General features: G+C 45.6%; 1 protein-coding gene across 2 annotated transcripts in view; it reads right to left on the bottom strand.

Moving 5' to 3' along the window:
- Window positions 1-23,509, bottom strand: part of LOC137333488 (RNA-binding Raly-like protein) — a 1,248,502-nt gene that overhangs the window by 997,338 nt on the left and 227,655 nt on the right. The window lies entirely within an intron of this gene.

Here is a 23,509-nt window from a genome sequence, read left to right on the forward strand (position 1 = left end):
TGCAAGAAAAATAATTTAACGGAGTCTAGAAACCAGTAATTAGATTTTAGGGATTTCTTTCCCATAGTCAAACGAGACGACTATTATAAGGGTGTGTTTAGCAACAGGCAGTCAACATTGTGCACCCCCCCCCCCAAAAACAAATACGATGAGCAGTTTCTTGTTAAACAGGGTGCAGCCTGATACTCTCCGGACCCAGACCCAGTCACTGAGTCTTTCCTTTGCCCTGTGGCTAAGTTGCTTTTACATGCTTCAAGTTGAGATTACAGAGCACAAACTATCTGCACAAGAAAGAAAGATTTGCATTTATACAGCGCCTTTCACGACCTCGGGACATCCCAAAGCGCTTTTCAGCCAATGAAGTACTTTTGAAGTGCAGCCATTGTTGTAATGTAGGAAACGCAGCAGCCAATTTGCACACAGCAAGGTCCCACAAACAGCAATGAGATAAAGGCCAAATAAACAACTCAAGAAAGGAATGAGAAAGCACTGTATGAGTGCTTCTAGAGGAAGGAGAGCTACACACTGCCAATGCCACTTCACTGGATAAGCTTGGCTTCCCACACTTTCTCGCTTTCTCTCTCTCATTATTCTTTTGCACCTTTCATCTCCTACTGTCTTGGTATCTTTCTGTATCCTGTCTTTTTCTGTTCCTATCCATTTCTCTAATGATTTCCCTTCTTGGCTACGGAGACCCATGGATTGCTGAGATGCAGCATTTGATTCTGGTACACAGGCGGAAGGGAGCTGATGTGACTGAATAGTCAGCCTATGGTGTAATTTGGCCATTGTTGATAGCAGCTGCAGGGAGCAAGGCAGGATGTGTACAGTAAGAGAAATGAGGAAGTGGCCAGAGATATTCATATCAGCAATCAAGGTCTCGGAGGCAGTGAGGGCACATAAGGTGGCCAAGTCTTGGGGTGCCCATGGTGTGGGTGGAGGAGTTGACGTGAAGGGCCACATTAAGGGAAGACATAAAAACAGGAGAGGGAGCAAGGGGAATTAAGGTGGAAGTTGAAATCACAGAGGACGGGCAATCACAAGCTGATGGAGGGGAGAAAGGATGAGATCTTGGCAAGCAAGCTGCCATGGGACTTAGGAGGAATGAGTAAGGACTTTAAATGGATGCGGGGGGGAAAAAAGGACAAAGTGCTCAAATGAGTTGCCCAATGACTGAAGACTGGCAGCAGGGGTGGGCGAAATATGTAGCCAGGTGTGGAGACTTCACCGAGGTGCAAGGAGTCATTTATCTCTAAGCCAGGTTTGTGAAGGAGCAACATTTCCATAGGGAATACAGAGTAGACCAGTGGTTGATTATGCCTTGGGAGGAAGGTAGTGGGAAGTAAGCTTAGAGATTAGAGATATTACCCCACCCCCGAGAATCAGCTGGGTTGGATGGTCATCAGGAGCAGGGGTTGAGGCATTTGGGGTTTCTACTCTGGTAAGCCAGTGATGGTTGCCATGGTGAGCATGGCGGAGTATACAAAGGGTGGTGAAGAGGAACATTGTGAGCTCAAAGACAGACTCAAGTCTTGGGACAGTGGCAGGAGTGGTAGGATCGTTAGTAGCGGGAGACTGAGGGATGTGTTGATAAAAGAAAAGAAAAAGGGGAAGTGAAGGATGTAAAAGGATTTAGTGGAAGAGGAATAGAGATCAGAGCAGGGCAAAGGGAAAGCCAACAGAGGAGGGAACCAGGCGGTACCCAACTTGCCATGAAGATGGGGAAACCTTAAATTACATAAACAAAATGCCAGGGGTTAGGCATAGCAAGGAAGTCTGTTGAGGAGGGTCTTATGAATGGAGTCTAGGGTCAGCAAGGCAGGTTGGAGAAGTTATGTCTGCAAGCAGGACAAAGAATCATAGAAAGGTTACAGCACAGAAGGAGGCTATTCGGCCCATCGAGTCCGTGCCGGCTCTCTGCAAGAGCAATCCAGCTAGTCCCACACCCCACCCTATCCCCGTAGCCCTGCAATTTTCAGGAACTGCAAGAAAGGTGGAGTGGTTTGGAGTCTACAAGGAGAATAAACAAGTTTGGAGTCAGTAAGAAGACTGAAGAAGTCTGAAGTCTGCAAGGAAGTCAAAGTAATGCAGAATCGGCAAGGAAGAGGTGGGGGAATTCTGCAACGTCAACGAAATCCAGGGCCAGTGAAAGTGGAAGGAATGATGCGCGAGAGGGACTGGCTGATACTGTGAGGAACAATCAGTGAGAGGGACTGGCTGGTACTGTGAGGAACGATCAGTGAGAGGGACTGGCTGGTACTGTGAGGAACGATCAGCAAGAGGGACTGGCTGGTACTGTGAGGAACGATCAGTGAGAGGGACTGGCTGGTACTGTGAGGAACGATCAGTGAGAGGGACTGGCTGGTACTGTGAGGAACAATCAGTGAGAGGGACTGGCTGGTACTGTGAGGAACGATCAGTGAGAGGGACTGGCTGGTACTGTGAGGAACAATCAGTGAGAGGGACTGGCTGGTACTGTGAGGAACGATCAGTGAGAGGGACTGGCTGGTACTGTGAGGAACGATCAGCAAGAGGGACTGGCTGGTACTGTGAGGAACGATCAGCAAGAGGGACTGGCTGGTACTGTGAGGAACGATCAGCGAGAGGGACTGGTTCATATTCTAAATGAGACTACTGGGACGCAGGTTCAAATGCAGTCCACACTGGTGAGGCAAAATCTCCTCTGACTGCAAGCTGTGAGCATTGTATATGAAATGAGTTTGGGAAATCAGATACCTGTTCCAAATGGGTGTGGTCCAACAGCATAAATCTGGCACTAAAACGGTACTCAGACTGAGGGAGACAACAGAATGGCTGGTGTGAGAAATGGAACAATGTCACACAACTGCAGCAGGACTACTTTTCTGACATTCAGACCAAGCTACATTGTCTTTTTCCAGATTCAAAATTGATGGACACAAAATTTCACCAGAGAAAAAAAACAGAATAATCAAGAGCCCGAGGGAATTCATGTATAATTCTGATAAGCTTCTGTGAATGCAGATTCTGTGAGAAAGAATGAAGGAGTTTATTTGAAGACTGCCACAGAATGATTTTATACAGCAAACTCAATTTTATAATCATTTGTTCAGGAATTCAATCAAAACAAAGAGAAAATAATGACCAGAAAGTCATCTTGCAAGACACTGAGTGAACTTTCAAGATGTGCTGCTGCCTCTTTGTGATATTTGGCAGTGAGCAAAGCAAAAGGACACTGACAGTACCTTTTATACCTGACTATACTTGCTGGAATAGGGGCACGATCAGTCCTCCAGTACCTTGCCCACGTTCTTCATGTGTCATCCTGCACAATGAGTAGTTATTTGGTCATGGAGTGTCGAACAGCTGAACATGATCCTGTCCTTACCCAGCATCAGCACTTCCGAGCAAAAAAAGCATTCAGAAGTGGGACATCAGGCCTATTCTGTCCCTTCCAGCTCGGAGCACTGACAGTAATTGCAGTGCCCCAACTGCTGATCTGGCTGAGGTCAACTAACTATTATTTGATTAAATGCTGGCCTTGCCAGCGACGCCCACGTCCCATGAACGAATAAAACATAGCAGGAACTGAACCTGGGTTGTTATACTTTGTGTGGCTTAGTGCCACAAAGGGGCAGTGTCCTTATCCACTAATGAATAGACCATCTGAGAGCTTCGGGACTTTAGTATAAAAAGTTGCTTACTCGCAGAGAATGGAGGGAGTGGGTCACTGAAGGAGCACAAGGAAAAGGCAGTAATCGGAGATGGAACCGTAAACCTAGCAGATTATAGTCCAGAATGGGGCCACCACATCCGGTGCAAAATCAGAATTCAGTTGAGCTTGTGTTGAGGTCCAATTGAGGTAGTGGACCGTGAACAGACGTATTCTTGCAGCAGCATTAACAGGAACACTGCAATTCATGTCTCACACATTGTGTAATATGATATATTTCCTGTAAAATTGTTGGAAAAAATACCCAGGTAATTACAGTAGTAGAGCTTTAGATTTCCAACTGTGAGGACAGCCAAAAGCCTGTAGCAGAAAGCTGATGCCCAGGTAATCTATAAGAGTGGACCCCCGACTCCCAACCATGAGATAATAGCTTGCTCATGTTGAAAGCAAAGTTTCAGACATCTAATCAGGGGATTCCTGAGTATGTATCCAAAACACAGCTGATATTTTAATAAACATGACTTTCTTAGTTATATCGCTTGAACTGAAATGTGAGATGCAGCTGTGTTCTACAGTAGGGGTCATCTTTAGATGGAGGAAATTAATCCTCTAGTGAAGAACTATTGATGACAATTATGCTAAAATTCAGTCTAGATTGTCCTATCATCTTAACTAAATGCAGAAGCAAAGACATATAGAATAGTGGGGATAGACCCATAGGGTGTGGGGAATAGACCACATGAGCAATAAGGCAACCATCATTGTAGCTCAGAATCTACAACTGAGCCTCCACTACAACTAGATTTGCATACATACACTGAAACATACGACGTTTAAAATGAACGTTGATCGTGGCATCACATACACAAATGACACAAAAGCAGTATACCATTTGTATAAAAGATACACACACTACTGTCAGATGCCAGTTAAATTAATGCTTTTCCATCACCAACTTAGTTTGGCCTACTCTCAGGTACCTGCTGTTCTGCTACTCTGGGAAAAAAAATTGCTCAGTTTACATCGTGCTTGTACAGCTTCCGACAATGAAACATGACTTGCCATACAGCCCCAAACTTGAGCAGTGTAGCCTACTACACTGCACCAAATTAACTTTGTAACGAATGCAACTGACAAGTTCACCTCAGAGAACACCCAAAGTCATTAAAATGGAAAATGCGCCATTTTTATTTGGAATGATTTCTATATGAGGACATCACAGTGGCATAATTATTCAGTAGGTGCTTAAGTAATTGTGTCACAGTAAAGGGAGCTCCAGTTTGATGGAATTTAATGAACACCAATGGGAATAAAATGCATCTCTTCTCAGACACTTGATCTGGTATTGAAGCAGGTTATCTGATGCTGGCTCTTAAATATCATTAGTCAGACACCAGTAATTCCAGTTAGGAGACAACATGGCTAATTTTCAAGGACCCTACCTCATTCTTCTCTCTTTCCCCCCACCCACCCAAACAACCTTAAATGATTCAGAGTTGGATTTGTACACAGTCAAGCCTTGCAGCTAATTGCTCGACTAGTAAACTCAAGGGATATAGACGTAGTGGTTCAGTTAATTTGAAAATGGAAAAGAAAAAGATACTAAACTTATATAGTAGTTTCCTATGGTAAGTGTCCTGGAACCATTAGAAACAAAAGGGTTTGAAAGAAAAAGATGTGGAGTTTCCAAAGGGTTTGTGTGGCTAAGAATTTCCATGTAGAAGATTTGGAGCTGGCCTCTGCTTTCAGCCATAAGACTTTTAAAAGGAGAAAATCTGCCACATTTTACAACGGAAGTCAAGAGACATTTCCCTGTTGAGGTGCCGCCAGCAAAGGACCAGATACATCAGGGGGAGCCCAGAAAAAGGGGTGCAATTTCCCTATTTAAAGGGCTGAGCAGACTCTTCGAAGAGGGACTGAAATGGCTGGAGCTAAAGAAGGAAAAAGGTGAGCTTTTTTCCAGAGGTTGATGAAGAGGTGCTGCTAGCATAATTGAAAGAAAGGAACAATGCCACTGTTTGAAAACCAGGGACCAAGACCATTACATGCAGTCAGCACGGCCATGCGAAAGGACATGGTTGTGGCATTGAGTAACCGCATGGACCCCTTGCAGTGTCAGAAGTTTAGTGACCTCACTAGGTTAGCAAAGGTAAAAGTTTTTCAGATGAATAACAAGGAAGATAACTGAATCACAGAGAAGTACCTGGATTTTCCCTAGAAGTCATGCATTGCCCTTTAGCATATCACATGGCACCATGTTACTTGTCCCACAAATAAAGTCACGTGGCAGCACTTGTCAAGTGACTCATATGCTGTATTACATGCTAGCAAACTGAAACTTCACTACCTACCATTACCTAACAACCATTCCACGAATCATTGCATCGTAGTAGGTACATTCGGCCCATCGTGCCTATGCCGGCTCTGTGAAAGCTATCCAATTAGTCCCATTCCCCTGCTCTTTCCCCATAGCCCTGTAATTTTTTTCCCTTCAAGTATTTATCCAATTCCCTTTTGAAAGTTACTATTGAATTTGCTTCCACCACCCTTTCAGGCAGTGCATTCCAGATCATGACAACTCGCTGCGTAAAAAAAGGTTTCTTTATGTCACCTCTGGCTCTTTTGCCGATCACCTTAAATCTGTGTCCTCTGGTTACCGACCCTTCTGCCACTGGAAACAGTTTCTCCTTATATACTCCATCAAAACCATTCATGGTTTTCAGCACCTCGATCAAATCTCCCCTTAACCTTCTCTGTTCTAAGGAGAACAATCCCAGTTTCACCAATCTCTCCACATAACTGAAGTCACTCATCCCTGGTATCATTCTAGTAAATCTCTTCTGCACCCTCTCTAAGGCCTTGACATCCTTCCTGGTGTGGTGCCCAGAATTGAAAACAATATTCCAACTGGGCCCTAACCAGGGTTTTATAAAGATTTAGCATAGCTGCCTTGCTTTTGTACTCTATGCCTCTATTAATAAAGCCCAGGATCCCATGTTTTTTTTAACAGCCTTCTCAACTTGTCCTGCCACCTTCAAAGATTTGTGTACATACACCCCCAGATCTCTGTTCTTGCACCCCCTTTAAAATTGTACCATTTAGTTCATATTGCCTCTCCTCACTCTTCCTATAAAAATGTATCACTTCACACCTCTCTGTATTAAATTTCATCTGTCATGTGTCTGTCCATTTCACCAGTTTGTCTATCTCCTCCTGAAGTCTGTCACTATCCTTCACATTGTTTACCACATTTACGAGTTTTGTGTCATCTGTGAACTTTGAAATTATACCCTCTATATCCAAGTCCAGTACATTAATATATATCAAAAAGAGCAGTGGTCCCAATACTGACCCGGGGAACACCACCGTATACTTCCCTCCAATCTGAAAAACAACCGTTCACCACTACTCTCTGCTTTCTGTCCCCTATCCAATTTTGTACCCATGCTGCCACTGACCATTTAATCCCACGGGCTTCAATTTTGCTAACAAGTCCATTATGTCATACTTTATCAAATGCCTTTTGAAAGTCCATATTCACAACATCAACCGCACTACCCTCATCAACCCTTTCCGTTACTTCATCAAAGAACTCAATCAAGTTAGTCAAACATGATTTTCCTTTAACAAATCCATGCTGACTTTCATTTATTAGACCATACTTTTCCAAGTGCTAATTCATTTTGTCCCGGATTATTGTCTCAAAGTTTCCCCATCATTGACATTAGGCTGACTGGTCTGTAATTGCTGGGTTTATTCCTCTCCTCTTTTTTGAACAGGGGTGTGACATTTGCAATCCTCCAGTCCTCCTCCTGACTGATTATAACAGCAGGACATGGAGACAGCAGCAGCCTATTAACACAAATGCATTCCTTTCTGCGGAAGAAGACAGCACGCAGTGGCACGGAACACCAGGCTACTGGAGATGACGTGCCAACATCCAGCATTTGACACCACATGAAGAGGAAGCAATGGCTATAATCGGCTTACACTCTGTGGATGGATGTGTGGGTGTTTCTGCGCATTCAAAGGGTTCATTATAACAGGTACTTTTCCTTTTTCAATTTTTCTATGTATTCTTCACCAGATACCATTTTCCTCATAGGAGATCCACAATGCAGCTGAATAAAATAGAATTCTGCTCAAACACACCAAAAGTGACAGTTCGGCTTTTTCCTCCAGGAGCTGCAAGAGCAAGACCTTGCAGTCCACTCTACCTCTGGTAACACTGGCAAGCACTCACTTACTCCATAATTCACCATCGCCCTTGCACTCAGCAGTCCAGAGACTCCCACTCGAGGGGGTACGGATAGTGTAGACACGGAATTGACTCATAGTGAGACACAGAGCACAAGGAAGCCAGATGTGGAAGTCGAACCTGATGTAATTGGGTGGAGGCACACGACACATCGGGTCCTGGCTGCAGAACAAACGCATGATGATCTCAGGGGTACTGCAGTGAAGAGAATGATGCCAGCAGAGCATCAGACACACATGAAGGTTCTTCGTGGCCTCCCCCAAGCTGTGCAGCAAATGGCTGGGATAGCAGCGAAGTCCAGTGCCCTACTGTGCACCAACATCCAAGAAGAGTTACAACTCATTGCAGGGTGGCCTGGAAAAAGTGGCAGCCACAAGAGCATCTGCAACCTTCTCCTGCTTCATAGCAGATGCGGAGGCAGCGAATGAAGAACTGTAGGTCTTGGAGGTCAGTGGAGCATCTGCAGAGGTCATTCTCAGCCATACTGTAAAGTATACAGGGCTGCATCTTGGAGAGACTAAAGGATATTCCATTGACTCTCTCCCAGGGATTGAAGGATCTTTCTGATTTCATGAGGTCCGTTCTCCCATTGATCAATGGTAACCAGAATTCTGCTTCCAGTGCCAGTGGAGAGGCTGGTGTGTATGCCTTGGAAGCGGTGTCCTCTCACAGCCGCAGCACAGAAGATTGCAAGAAGCCCATGACAAAAAGTCAGCCTAGTCTGTGTCCTTCCTAGTACTTAGGGACCCCAAGAAAAGGGCCACTTCCTTCCCAAGAGGCTGAATATTTTTGAGCAGCTATCTTCACCCAGGCCTTCAGCTAGCATGTAGCTGTGGGGTTATGATAGGGCAGAGTAAAAATCATATGGTCACAAGGAGTGCACAGTGTCAAAACCAAATTATGTTTTTGTAAACAGTTGTAATAAATCACTGAAATATTTGATGTGTGGATTGCTTCGTTCTCCTGTATGACAAGGGACATCGGATAATGTTCAGATGTTGGGGCTCAGGATGAGGTGGGATGGTTAGCTGTAATGAGCAAGGATTTTCCATACACCAGGGGGAGTTTGGTCACAGGAGGCAGGTCTTTGATAGGCTGAGACTTCCAAACAATTGTGCTCAATTCATCAGTGAAGGTGTGCCAAATGAGTCCCTCTCTCAGCTGTCCAGCTGCCATTTCCACGCACCCACTTCCTGTTCTTCATGGGCCTGGTCTACAGCATTAGTAGTGTCACCATCAGGCTCTCAGGCATCCTCTGAGGCATCTACCATTAGTCCTTTCTTGATTGAAGAGATGTGGAGCACACAACATGCTAACACAATTTGTGAGAAGGTGCTGGCCGCATGCTACAAGGCACACTTGGACCTATTTGGACACTGGGATCTTCCTTTGAGCATCCCGATGGCTTGGTCAATTCTTACTTTTTTTCTTTATGTGCGCTTCATTGTAGTGCTCCTCTGCAGAGGAGCACTACAAAGAGCCACCATGAGCCATGGGAGTAGCGGGTATCCCTAGTCACCCAGTAGCCATCCTGGGCCTGGCGTCTGCTATTGAAACAGAAGCTGACACTGGACTGACAAAGTTATAAAGCCACCATTGCCAACTCCCAGCATGTCGTGAATTCACGTGCAAGTAACTGTGCTCATCTCACAAATGAGTCCCATATTTAGGGAATGGAAGCTTTTGCGGTTCATATAAATATGGGAGTTACATCTGGAACACGCAACGCCACATGAATATTCCTGACAACCCGCGGGAACTTCCCAATTTTGAAAAATTTGATGGTCTTCTCAGTCATCTGTGTGGGTGAAGTGTCAAATTGTAAAAATCAAGCTGCCCTGGAAAAGAGGGCATTGGTGACTTGCTTTGTAGAGGAGGGCACAGCAATTTGGCTGATCTGACAAAAAGCTCCTACGGCTCCTGGGAATGCGTCTGAGGCAGAACAGTTGTTGTCATTGTCTGTGCCACAGTGAAAGCTGTACATGCTATAGACCTTGTTTGCAAATCTGGCTGTAGCAGGGAACAGAAACCTCCTCCAAAGCTTCACGACTGAAGCGCAGGTTCCCGAGACAGAGCTCCAGGGAAAGGTCTCGGAAAGTGCATCTGCGTCTAAACATCCCACTGAATGATTAGTGTTGGGGTGGTCTGGCTCTCCTTTCATGCTGGCTGATTAATCAAGCTTCCCTTACTGCCTCCTGCTGCTCCAACTGCCTCTGGCATATAGACCATGTAAAGTGAGATTCCCAATGGGCAGCCCATTGTGCAGTCCTCAGATCCTAACTCAGTAATTCTGTTGAAATTAATGTAAAAGTTAATGTAAAATGTAGGGGAAAGCGTCCTGAGTATAAGTGAAAAAAAATGTTTGCAATATTTGCAGCAAGTCCAAACATATGGCTAAAAATCACCACAAGAAACCTTCCGCCTGGATGAACAGGTCCTGGCAAACTGCACCTTTTAAACAGTGCAGCACGTTCTCAATGGCGGATGGGAAGGCATTAGTCCCAGAATTTAAAGTGGGTGACAGCATCCCGTCTTAACTCAGTTATTTGCATGTGACTGCTCACTGAGTAGGTTGGCACTTCTGGTATGCTTCTCCAGCAGAACCCTGGCATAAATTAGACCCATCAGAAATTCTTGGCTCCACAAATGCAAAAATCCTGAATTATGTCCTCCCCAGCCCAGGAATTTCAGGGTTCAAGTATCTATTGGAGAGTTCCAGGAATTCAGGGGTACCATGCACCTTTGAGTCTTATCTCTCTGCTGCTACTGAAGGTGGTCACCCACTTCTCTACATTATCCCTGTGTCCTGAACTATCTAGCACAACCTCTTGGGTGACCACATTCTGGACAGTATGATCCAAAACCTCTCACCCTTTCTGATGCAGTGGAGTGTAGCTAACTGCTATTCGAGTACAAAGGGCTCAATTTTGAAGTGGTGATGGGTTGGCAACGGGGGGGGGGGGGGTGAAGGTGCGCGTGGCAAACCCAAGAAAATAAAACTTACCGTTTCCGATGCCATTGCATCGTAATTGATGGTGATTAACGTGCTCTCCTGGTTCACAGGTTGGTTGTCACGGTGGGGGGAGAGAAAAAGAGAGAGAGCGAGACATCATCCGGTGCTGGGACGGAAGATCGGGATGAGGGGGGGTGGGGGAGAGAGAGGGGAAGATCGGGGGGGAGAGAGAGAGAGGGGAAGATCGGGGGGGGGGGGGAAGAGAGAGAGAGAGAGAGAGAGGGGAAGATCGGGGGGAGAAAGAGAGGGGGGAACATCGGGGGAGAGAGAGAGCGAGAGAGGGGAAGATCGGGGGGAGAGAGAGAGCGAGAGAGAGGGGAAGATCGGGGGAGAGAGAGAGAGGGGCAGATCGGGGGAGAGAGAGAGAGAGGGGAAGATCGGGGGAGAGAGAGAGAGAGAGGGGAAGATCGGGGGAGAGAGAGAGAGAGAGGGGAAGATCGGGGGAGAGAGAGAGAGAGAGGGGAAGATCGGGGGGAGAGGGGAAGATCGGGGGGAGAGGGGAAGATCGGGGGGAGAGGGGAAGATCGGGGGGAGAGGGGAAGATCGGGGGGAGAGGGGAAGATCGGGGGGAGAGCGGAAGATCGGGGGGAGAGCGGAAGATCGGGGGGAGAGCGGAAGATCGGGGGGAGAGCGGAAGATCGGGGGGAGAGCGGAAGATCGGGGGGAGAGGGGAAGATCGGGGGGAGAGCGGAAGATCGGGGGGAGAGCGGAAGATCGGGGGGAGAGCGGAAGATCGGGGGGAGAGGGAGAGAGGGGAAGATCAGGGGGAGAGGGAGAGAGGGGAAGATCGGGGGGGAGAGAGAGGGGAAGATCAGGGGGAGAGGGGAAGATCTGGGGACATCGGGAGGGAAGAGAGAGGGGAAGATCGGGGGGGACATCGGGGGGGGGTGAAGAGGTGGAGATCTAGGGAAACATCGGGGGGGGGTGAAGAGGGGGAGATCTGGGAGGTGAAAAGGGGGAGATCGGGGGGAGAGAGAGAGAGGGGAAGATAGGGGGAAGAGGGAGAGAGGGGAAGATCGGGGGAGAGGGGAAGATCAGGGGACATTGGGGGGAGTGAAGAGGTGGAGATCTAGGGAGACATTGGGGGGGGGGTGAAGAGGGGGAGATCTGGGAGGGTGAAGAAGGGGAGATCGGGGGGACACTAAGCTTGAATCAGAAGCCATAGGAAAGCCGCCCAGTTAAGTTAAAAATCATTCTAACTACCTAATATGTCACAAGTAAAGTGCCTTAAGTACCTCAATGTGGTACATTTGGCTCTTTAACTATCTAACTAACTTCCGGATTCAGGACACCCACGCGCACACAGGTGGGTCCATGGGGAACTCGGAAATAGGCGGGTTGGAGCCGGCTTCCGAACCCGCTCTGCATTTCTGCAATTTTCGCAGTCCCCCCGCCCCCACAATTTACGTGTAAAATCGAGCCCAAAGATCTCTGGAAGACCTATAATATAGCAGAGACCATTGCTCATTATCATCACAACTCACGGACCAGAACGGACCCACACACAAACCCAAAATCAGTGAGGAGGTTCTCCTGAGCTACTGTACCATAACACACTGGCAAGCTACCAGCTCAAGCCACTATTGTGTGAGGTAGTATCCGGAACTCAGTGACTTCAAGGCTGAGTATAAATCCAAGTCCTATTACTCCAAGGCATTTAAATCACTAGTTGTATCAATCAACACCTCCAAAAACAGATTAACTGTTAATTAATTTCATTGCTGTCATTGGGACCTTGATGTGCGCATTTTTGGCTGCTGTGTTTGCCTACAATCCAACAAGGACTACACTTCAAAACCAAATCATGGACTGTGAAGTGTTTTGGGATGTCCCGAGGACATGAAATGCAATATGTAAATGTAAGTTCTTTCTTTGATATTTAGTGGTCAAAGCAATTTTGAGATACTCACTTAGTTATGCTGCCATTTTTGCAGCACTTGAAGTGATTTCTCCTTTGCAGTGACACAAAAGTAAAACAGTATTTCCAGAGTCAAGTTCTGACCTGACTACAGAGCACAGTGGAATGTAAATCCACTGGGATAGACTGCCTCACAGTGCTTGGGTTTGACAATACAACAGGTATAACATAGTGTAGTGTCAAGCTGCATTGAAAATGTACACAAGAGGTCCCTTAGATTCCTTCTGCAATTAATAAACTGGCTGTTATAAAATATTTTTAAAATGCAGATGCACTCGCCTGCTCTCGCAATGCATTTAAAATTTAGCAGTGGGGGGTCAAGTTCTGCTCCTCCCTGTAAGCACACATGTAGGGTTTTCTTCTGATTTCTAGAATGTGATTGCAGTCAGACAGTTCAAATCAGGTTGTGCTGGCCTACACATCAATTCTATAGCGACCAACAGCACAGCATAAATGTAGCCTCAGCTGTTTTGCTTCAGAAGGCCTCAGTGCACAATGCTGAACGGGATGCGTTTTCTAAATTAGTTATCATTTTTATTTTTTAATGTCTGCTTGTGCTACCCATACGGAAATGCCAGGAAGGTGAGAGTTTTTTTTAATAATGTGATTATTTGCTGAATTTAAATACTCTGCAGGGCACAAGGTTCACAGTAACATCTCCTACAATGCAGGAGATATCTTCCTCCAATCAATTTGGTCGTGCACAAATTCTGAGGTTTGAAAATACTTCACACTGGGAGGAAAAAGAACAAGTTGCAAAGCCCGGAAATGACCCCGGGGGATACTGGTGCATGAGGGTCGGAAATTCCTCTCCCCACCCCAACCCCCATTTCAGTGGACGTGATAGTTCATTTATTGCAAAATAAATACATTAATAATGACTTTACTAAAATAGTGACCTCCTGACCATACAATACCTTTTTTTAGCCCAATGTTTACTGATACAGTCGGCAGTTTCCTTTCCTATCTAACTAACTTGGGAGTTCCCTTGGTTGGGGTATCCTGGGCTTTTCCCTTTTTCGTCTTCCACACGATGGCCTCGGCATCATCATCATCAGTAGGCTCTCGCCCAGCTCTAACTCTCCACTACCACCTTGATTCCACAACCACCACTTGGTTGTCTCACTGCTTGTCCGACATTAAGGTGTGGATGAGTCAGAACCTCCTCCAACCTAACATGAATAAGATCAAAGGCATGCTACTATTATTGCCAGAAGCTTCACACCTTTGTCGTTTCTCCGTCCTACTCCCCTGCTACCTTGTCCTGGCTGAATCCAATGTTGACAACATGTGGTCCTGATTAAGTCTGAGCTGACTTTCATACTGCATATGTTATCCATTATCAAGAACAAAAGAGCGAATAGGAGAGAGGGATTAGGCTCATGTAGAGACAGACACTGATGTGGACTTAATGGGCTGAATAGTCTGTTTTTATACTGTAATAGTCTTAAATTGTAACATTCTATGAAAAAACTACCTATTACCACCTCTACCCTTACCTAACCCTCATAAATGCTGTTGTCACCTTTAGGCTCGACTTTTCCAATGCTCTCCTTGCTGGCCTCCGTGCTCCACCACCAGTTGTCCTCATTAACCTCCTTTGTCTCCCAATCCATTATTACAAATCCATCTGTAGCCTCGCTCACCCTACCTATGGAATCTCCTCCACACCTATGTGCCCTCCACTCGCTTTGACCATATTTGCAGCCCCCCCTCCCTCTCATTCTGCCATCGGTGGCTGAACCTTAAGCCGCCGAGGCCCTACAGTCTGGAAGTTTCTCGCTAAACCTCTCCCATTTGCTACCCTTCTTCCCTCCTTTCCCTAACTCTTGGACTACGCCTTCAATCATCACCACCCCCCCCACTCCTCACCCTCCCTAACTCTGCTCCTACTGATGCTCAGTGTCCGCTGTGCCTCAGTCAAGTGCGTTAGGATATTTAAAGGCGTTATATAAATGCATACTGCTCTTCAAAAGGCTGCTGTGTAGGCCAGAAAAGATGATACCAGTGTGGGCGATTTGCTTTTATCAGTATCATTAACAAATGCGGGATGATGTTCCTTGGCCAGTATTTCTAGTGATATTGCAAACATGTTAATGATGCAAGAGAAACAAGACCTTCACTGCATCAGTCTGAGCTCGATACAAAAACAGGTCCCAGAGGTGTAAAGATGGAGTATAAATCCACTGCACTACTCCATTCCCCTACAACAAATGAAAGTTTTATTTCGAATGAAGTTTTCTCTTGAAATTACCAACGTTCATAATGAGAGTAAAACAATTGAAGAAACTGCATGAACAATTGGAAAGGCCTTTTGGAAATTTGTCCGTTTTGTAGAGAATGAACTAATAAGAAAATCTTAGTAAAATATCAGCTGAGTTACTAACTTGTCAGAGTGAATAGACGTCAAAGATTGTTAGTGTTTATTTTAATTACTGATTGATAATAATAATGTGTATTGCAATATAAGCAAGTCCATCTGAATAATTGTGTAAAAGTGGCTCCAATATTGTTATTACTACATGCAAGATTGCAATACAAACCATTGTATTGTTAATAGATGAAAGCAAGGAAGCTATCTGGCCCATTAAGACCATTCCTTCCACATACCGTGTATAATCTGTTCTATCATGGACTCTTCTCAGCCCATCCCCCACCAACATCCTGGGGGTCACCACTGACCAGAAACTTAACTGGATCAGCCACATAAATACTGTGGCTACAAGAACAGTTCAGAGGCTGGGTATTCTGCGGTGAGTGACTCACCTCCTGACTCCCCAAAGCCTTTCCACCATCTACAAGGCACAAGTCAGGAGTACGATGGAATACTCTCCACTTGCCTGGATGAATGCAGCTCCAACAACACTCAAGAGGTTCGACACCATCCAGGACAAAGCAGCCCACTTGATTGGCACCCCATCCACCACCCGAAACATTCACTCCCTTTACCACCGGCGCACAGTGGCTGCAGCGTGTACCATCCACAGGATGCACTGCAGCAACTCACCAAGACTTCTTCGACAGCACCTCCCAAACCCGCGACCTCTACCACCTAGAAGGACAAGAGCAGCAGGCACATGGGAACAACACCACCTGCACGTTCCCCTCCAAGTCACACACCATCCCAACTTGGAAATATATCGCTGTTCCTTCATCATTCGCTGGGTCAGAATCCTGGAACTCCTTACCTAACAGTACTGTGGGAGAACCTTCACCACACAGACTGCAGCGGTTCAAGAAGGCGGCTCACCACCACCTTCTCAAGGGCAATTAGGGATGGGCAATAAATGCTGGCCTCGCCAGCGATGCCCACATCCCATGAATGAATAAAAAAAAATGTAATCTTCCGAGGGAAAATTCTTCAAAGTTTCATCTTGCCAAATTTCCAACCCCCGCACCCCCCTCCACCTTTACAAAAAAATTAAAATAAAATGAAACAAAACCCTGGAATACCTGTCCTCTGTAGGAGGGGTTCAAGCCACAGATTTTTGCTGCAGGATGAAAATGGCAATCACAGCGAATTACAGTTTGTGATGGACTGAAAGCAAATTAAGCTCTACTGTTTTTGGTCAAAGTACTTATTATTTGCTAATCCAACAAGCTGATCCAAGTCACAACAGATTTCAGTATATTATGAGTCCATTCACCAATATCCCACTGGCTTTTGCCTCATTGCATACTGCATCCCTCAAAAGTTCATCCCCATCACACAGTGAACCTATATTCCTTTCAATTGGGTGCTGTATACCTGCTTCTTTTTGCTTACCAGCTGCCTGACTACGTGACCCTTACCTATACAGCGTCGTGATCATATTCCAGAGGTTTTACCATATGGTCGTATTGATATCAATCAGCACCCGAATAGATATTCCCTGTAGAAATAACTCCAAGAGCAAGCCAGGTTTGAGTGGTATGGCACAGGTTTGTGCTGGCAATTCCTAACCCCATATTAAATGGCTTTACACTTTATTGAAGTTCTCCAGGGGTGTGAAGGAAGGGTACACTTCTGTTTAGTGCTGAGATCTGGACCAAAACAAAAGCACAGAAGCAGAGGGTGGATTCTTTTGGAGCATGCTGTGCGAGGAGGACGTTGGTGACCAACACTAAAGGTGGAGGATTTACCTTTGGGCAGTAACAAGACATGTTACAATGAGGCAATTGCAATCAGCAGGGCACTTGTGTTCCATGGCTGCCTACAGATACCTTTGAAAGAAGATAGAAAGGGTGCCAGCTGGAAAAGGACAGCATGAAAGGTAAAAGCCGAGATGGCAAGACTCTGTACGGGAAGGCATGAAAGAAAAAGCAGCAACATGGGAGCTAGCAGAGCACCCAACATGATGTGATGTCATGTGACATGTACAGCCCAGTTAGTAATGTTCATAGAATTAATGATTGCCTCTCCACAACCACATCATTTAGAGGGCAGATGCCTTCCCCCACACTTGAGAAAGGGTAAAATGAATGAAATTTATAAATTGGAGGAACATCCTCCCGGGGTACTGTTGCACATTAACCATTGCCTGGCTACAAGGCTACGTATGTGGCGATTTGGGAGCAGATAGAATCATAGAAAGGTTACAGCACGGAAGGAAGCTATTTGGCCCATCGAGTTTGTGCCAGCTCTATGCAAGAGCAATCCAGCTAGTCCCAATCCCCCACCCTATCCCCGCAGCCCTGCAAATTTTTTCCTTTCAAGTACTTATTCGCTTCCCTTTTAAAAGCCACGATTGGATCGGCCTCCACCACTTCCCCAGCAGCGCATTCCAGATCCTAACCACTCGCTGTGTAAAAAAGTTTTTCCTCATGTCACCTTTGGTTCCTTTGCCAATCACCTTAAATGTATGTCCTCTGGTTCTTGACCCTTCCGCCAATGGGTACAATTTCTCTCTATCTATTCTGTCTAGAACCTTTATGATTTTAAATACCTCCATCAAATCTCCTCTCAACCTCTCTGTTCCAAGGAGAACAACCCCAGCTTCTCCAGTCTATCCACGGAACTAAAGCCCTTCATCCCTAGAATCATTCCAGTAAATCTTTTCTGCACCCTCTCTAAAGCCTTCACATCTTTCCTAAAGTGCAGTGCCCAGAACTGGACACAATATTCCAATTGTGGTCGAACCACATTATGACTTCCTTGCTTTTGACCTCTATGCCTCTATTTATAAAGCCCAGGATCCCGTATGCTTTTTTAACCACTTTCTCAACCTGCCCGGCTCTATCTATTCTTTCAGTCAAAAAAGATGCAATGAGACATTAATCATATTCTTTGAAAAGTGGAAAAAAAACTAAACACTAACCTCTTTTAAAAAACCCCAAGACCTGAAATTACTAATGTGTTTTACCAGTAAGGTAAGGCTTTGGAAGGAAAGCATGATTCTACCATTATCTTAATAGTGATAAAATACAGTAAAGAATCACCTCTGCAAAACCCATTCAAAAGTAAAATCTCATGCTACTTCCCAATTATGATTTAAGTATTGTTTAATTGCTATTGCCACACTGGTGAGTTATATTCGTAATGTCAGATCACATTGTAGTCCGCTTCTTGCTCCCCCATTTCTTTATTCATTAGAATACTCATTATGTTATTAGTGTTCGCACTTCAAAGCTGTGTATTGTAATTTTCAAAATCACTTTCATTAAAAGGATAATTCTAAGCATTGAATAAGAATAGTATTTTTTATTTAATAATGTTCCCTTCAGTCCTCCTCTTCCCCTCTGATGATAGTCAAAATACTGGGTTATGGTTCTACAGGGAGTGGTCACACTACAGTAACTCACCCATTATTCATTTACAGGTCTCGACAGTGAATATTGGCAGGCTGAGTGTAGAAAACATCACAGCCGAGCTCTGTGTCCATACACGCACTTCCAGCAGGCTTCACTTGATAATAACGAGCAGGATCCTGGACAATTTGCTCTTCCCTAATTAACTAACCAATCCTTCCTTTCTAAGGGACCTTGAACATGTCATTGGCACCCAAATATGTACTCACCTCTTCCACACTCCCTATTCGAGTCCCTTCAGTCTAGATTCTGAATAGTTGCTCATCCTATGTCAGTATATAGTTACCTCCACTGTGATCCAAAACTCCTTAATTGGTCCCCTTCTACCTCTTTGACAAATTCTACTATTGATTCCCAGGGCTATTGTTGTATCATTCGACTACCAGTCTGACAAAGTCCTAAATGGGCTAAAAACTTTCTGTTACGTCAGCAAAACTGAAATCATCCTCTTATAATTCTCACCAGCCTCATATGTCTCTGACTCTTAATCCAGGCCACTCAAACCAAACTCAGCGGCACACAACCTCAACATTCTGTTTAACCCTGAGATCGCTTTAAACTCCAAATCCAGTCTATCATCAAGATCAGCTTCTTTAACCTTTAGAGCATTGCCTGTGACAAGTGGTGTTCCCCATTGATCTGTTTTGGGACTTCAGTTCTTAACCATATAAACTAATGACTTGGATGAAGAAATAGAGAGTTATACATCCAAGTTTGCAGATGACACCAAGTTAGGAGGAACAGTAAGTTGTGTAGATGGGAGCAGGAAGTTACAAAGGGACATAGACAGACTAAGTGAGTGGGCAAAACTGTGGCAGATGGAGTTCAATGTGGGGAAGTGTGAGGTCATCCACTTTGGATTCGAGAAACACAAACTGGAATTTTTTTTTAGACTGGTGAGAGACTGGGAGCTGTGTAGGAGCAAAGGAATTTAGGTATCCATGGATGCTGAATCATTGGCCCCGATATTACCAGGGAGGCAGGTTGGCAGAGTGGGCGGGGGGGGTCGACTGGGCGCGTGGGTAACCCGCCCAGTAAAATCGGTGGGTTCCCCACGCAATTGTGAGTAAATTGAAGCCACTTACCTTGGCTTCCGGGTTTCCCGTTGGAAACCTGCGCAGTGGGCGGACTGTGCACCCGCATCACAGGCTGTCAGCTGGAGGAGCCCTATTTAAAGGGGCAGTCCTCCAATGCTGCTCCTGCAGCAAACAGCCAAAATTACAGCATGGAGCAGCCCAGGGGAAAGGCTGATCCCAGGTTTAATGATGCCTCACTCCAGGTCTTACTAGATGGGGTGAGAAGGAGGAGGGAGATCTTCTACCCAGCGGACGGGAGGAAGTGGCCTGCCTCTGCCACCAAGAAGGCCTGGCTCGAGGTGGCACAGGAGGTCAGCAGCACCAGCAACATATCCCGCACCTGGATACAGTGCAGGAAGCACTTCAATGACCTAACTCGGTCAGCCAAAGTGAGCACACTTATTCATTCTCCAGCACTTCATCTTCCACATCACCGCCCCCACCCCACAACTCCTTCTGCACTGTCAACATTACTCTGTCACATCACTCCTCACACCCACTCAAACCTCATCCTCAACTTACCCGCATTTACTCACCTCCCCTGTACTCATCCCACCACTACCACTCAACCCAATCCTCATACAATCTCATGGCTCTGTCTCATACTCACCCTCTGATGCATCTCTTTCACGGTCACCCTCACCCAACCTGCCACTACCTCTGCTGCAGCCACAGGGGATGCATCACCTATGAGTAGTAGGAAACGTAAGGCAAAGGTTTTGTGAGCACAAAGGGGATGCACAAGGGTGTTTGACGGTTTGTCATGTTTTTTATTTATATTTGATTTTGGTTCAACTCACATTAAATATTATATTGTCACCACTACTACCACATCTTGGCCATTTTTGACTGGCTTGTGCAATAAGTCCCTTTCATGAGGTTCTCCATGAACACCCACACTTGATGCCACCCATTGGGTCACTCTACAGTGGGTGTATGTGTAGTTGCATGACTATTTTGTGCAGATGCCTGTGGCGCAGCACTATGTTGTGGAGCTCCACGTGGCGGAGGTGGACGGCATGCCTGGCGAGGCTGGTAATGTTGCTCGTCCTTGGATGAAGTGATGAATGCAGCCATGGCGCCCCCCCATCCTGATGGTGTGAGTTTGAGGGGGTCTGCAAAGTAGGTAAATGTGTTTGCACAACAGAGTTTAGGGTATAAATTAATTTAGTGGAAAGACAAAGGTGTTGCAGCCAAAACTTCGTCTGAAGTGACAAAGTGCCTTGCTGCAATAAATGAGGTACTCCCCACAACTGTCAAAAAATCCTTTGCATCTCCCACTGGCTGCTGACTGACACACGTCTGCTCCAACAGAGAGCGTTTCCCACAGCACAGGAAACACGCTGACGATCCATGAAAATTGCACCCCTGCCAAAATCTCCCGTCAATGAGGTCTGTCAAGTACCTCAACTAGGTAAGTATTTAAATTCTCAACCCGCCGGCTTTAATTGCCAGTGGGAGTCCCGCATGCGGGAGCTGCTCGCGCAACCGAAAGCGTCACTGGGGAACCCAGAAGTCAGCAGGTTGGAGCCAGGCTCCGGACCCACTCCCGGATTCCCCGATTTTACGAGCCCCCCCCGCCCCGCCCACAACGCACCCACTCGGCCATCCTAAAATCGGCCCCATTGGGTATATTCAAGGCTGAGATAGATAGATTTTTGGACTCTAGGGGAATCAAGGGGATATGGGGATCGGGCAGGGAAGTGGAGTTGAGGCCAATGATCCATGATCTTACTGAATGGTGGAGCAGGCTCGAGGGGCCATATGGCCTACTCCTGCTCCTATTTCTTATGATCTATATACACAAATCATTAAAAGCTAGTGTACAGGTACAAAATGTAATCAAAAAGCTAATGGAATGTTGGCATTTGTCAAGGGGGTTGGAATTCAAAAGTGAGGAAGTGATGCTTCAGTTGTACAGAGCCTTGGTCAGACCCCATCTGGAGTACTGGGTTCAGTTTTGGTCATCGCACCTCAGGAAATATATATTGCCGTTGGAGGGGATACAGCGCAGATTCACCAGAATGATACCGTGGCTTAAAGGGTTAAATTATGAGGACAGATTGCATAAATTTGTATTCCCTTCAATATAGGAGATTGAGGGATGATCTAATTGAGGTGTTTAAAATGGCAAAGAATTTGATAGGATAGATAAAAAGAACCTAAGGATAGAACCTAAGAAATTAAGGATAGTATCCGACTAAAAACAAGGACATATATGGTAGCCAAACTTAGTCGGAGGATAGAAGATTGGGAAGTCTTCAAAAGACAGCAAAAAGTAACTAAAGGATTGATAAAGAAAGGGAAGATAGATTATGAAAATAAATTAGCAAAAAATATAAAAACAGATAGCAAGAGATTCTATAGTTATATAAAAAGAAAAAGGGTGAGTAAGGCAAACGTAGGTCCATTAGAGGATGAGACCGGGAAATTAATGGTGGGAAACATGGAGATGGCAAAAATGCTGAACAAATATTTTGTTTCAGTCTTTACGGTAGAGGACACGAAGAACATCCCAACACTGGACAAACAGGGGGCTCTATCGACCTTGGTACTTAGTAAATTAATAGGACTCAAGGCGGATAAATCCCCTGGACCTGATGGCTTACATCCTAGGGTCTTGAGGGAAGTGGCAGTGGGGATTGTGGATGCTTTGGTAATAATTTTCCAAAATTCTCTGGATTCGGCAAAGGTGAAGGGTTCTCAAAATTCCCACATTTTTCATACCATCAACAAGGATATAACTTTTGGACTTCTATGACATGCCCGGGCTTGTTGGGTGCAGTGTGGATTGTTGCCTGAAAACCAGACAATGAGAGAAGACAGAATACGCATTCTTCCCTTTAAAACAATCAACCCAGAGAAAGACTTCATCTTACACGAAACTAAAGCCCATCAAAACCTTGCGTAAATAATCGCTACTAACTACTAAAGCAGGAAGGTAGCAATCAATGCAATTATGCAAACCCATCAATACTTCACATATACAATGGCTTTCAGTTCAAGACTAGTTACGGGGACAGGAAGCCAACAATCACCTGAAGAAGCCCACCATAATCAGACAAAGAACTAACCTTGTTTTGGATTCAGATAAGAAATTCGAAAAAAACAGTATAACTGGGCCACCAGTTACGAAGGGGGGCGGGGGGTTTTGTTTTGGAGCAGGTTCGAAGCAGTTCTGTTTTTGGAGCAGCAGTTTTGGAGCAGGTTTTAAGTTGGTTTTGGAACAGGTTTTAAACAGCAGTTTTTGGAGCAGGTTTTAAACAGCAGTTTTGGAGCAGCAACAAGGCGAAACCGCAGCCCTCCACGAAGATCGCCCACCCACAACTGCGCATTACCGCACCAACAGACTCTATCCAACTGAAGAACCTTCGCAGATTCCACAGACCAGGACCACGTGGGGACGGCAGGGCCCAGAGGACACAAAGAGCGTACCCCAAAACTGCAACCGGCTTACCTGGCTGGATTTCGAACTGTCAAGGAACCCTGGTTGGTGAGCATGATCCCTGACCTCTCCTAGTTCAATTTAGTTAGGTTCTGGGGGTGGGACAAAGGTAAGGGGATTAGTAGGGTGATTTTCCCTCGTTATGCCGCGTGTTCCCCATTCTTAACTAAGTGTACTTCGTATGTCTGTATAATCTCAGTGTTATCCTAATGTTATAAGTTCATTTGTGACTTCAATAAACCCAGTTTTTTTTTCTTGCACCAAAACCAGTTGTCTGCTGCACTTTGTCACAACCCCCAAATAAGTCCAAGGTCTAGAACCCAGGGAGTGAGAGCGATTCGGACCACTCAGAAGTCAGAG

This window comes from Heptranchias perlo, chromosome 16 (assembly GCF_035084215.1).
Source record: "Heptranchias perlo isolate sHepPer1 chromosome 16, sHepPer1.hap1, whole genome shotgun sequence".
Classification (NCBI taxonomy): Eukaryota; Metazoa; Chordata; class Chondrichthyes; order Hexanchiformes; family Hexanchidae; genus Heptranchias; species Heptranchias perlo.